Below are 597 nucleotides of genomic sequence, written 5' to 3'. Positions count from 1 at the left end.
TTCTAGTGTCATCATATGCGATAAATCCGATTAATATAAGGACTTTTTTTCTACTTCAATGGCTAGTTTATGATTATCATTTTAGTAGGTATGTAGATAGTTATTTTAATACTTATGTAGAGGATTATTTTAATTGAATTGAATTTAGTTATATATAATTAAAGTATGTTAGGTGTTCAATTCATTATAGATATGCAGATGATTAGTTTTATCCTTAGGTGGAAGGTTATTTTTACTAGGGGTGAGCGACACCAGTAACGTTGTGTGACAAGCCAAGCAGCGACAGTGAAGTGGGATAATTATTGATGAAGGTAGAGTAACAGCCGATTAAAAAAGAAGAGGGTATTAGAGTCAAATATTTTATTAGGTTTGGGATAATTTTTTTTTGAAATAACTAAGTGGATTTTTTTATTTAGATAATTTGTATAATATTTTTTATTTTTTACATGCTGGAACCCATTGTTCACATTGTTTAAATTTTTTATTCTCTCCCTAACAGAGTTTTTTATTTTATACATTTTATTGTTATTTTTGTTTAATTTTATAAATTTGTTTGCCTTTTATTATTATAATTTATAATTATTAGACAGTATTAGT

This window comes from Arachis ipaensis, chromosome B03 (genome assembly GCF_000816755.2).
Source record: "Arachis ipaensis cultivar K30076 chromosome B03, Araip1.1, whole genome shotgun sequence".
Taxonomy (NCBI): domain Eukaryota; kingdom Viridiplantae; phylum Streptophyta; class Magnoliopsida; order Fabales; family Fabaceae; genus Arachis; species Arachis ipaensis.
Note: the sequence above shows the minus strand (reverse complement) of the source record.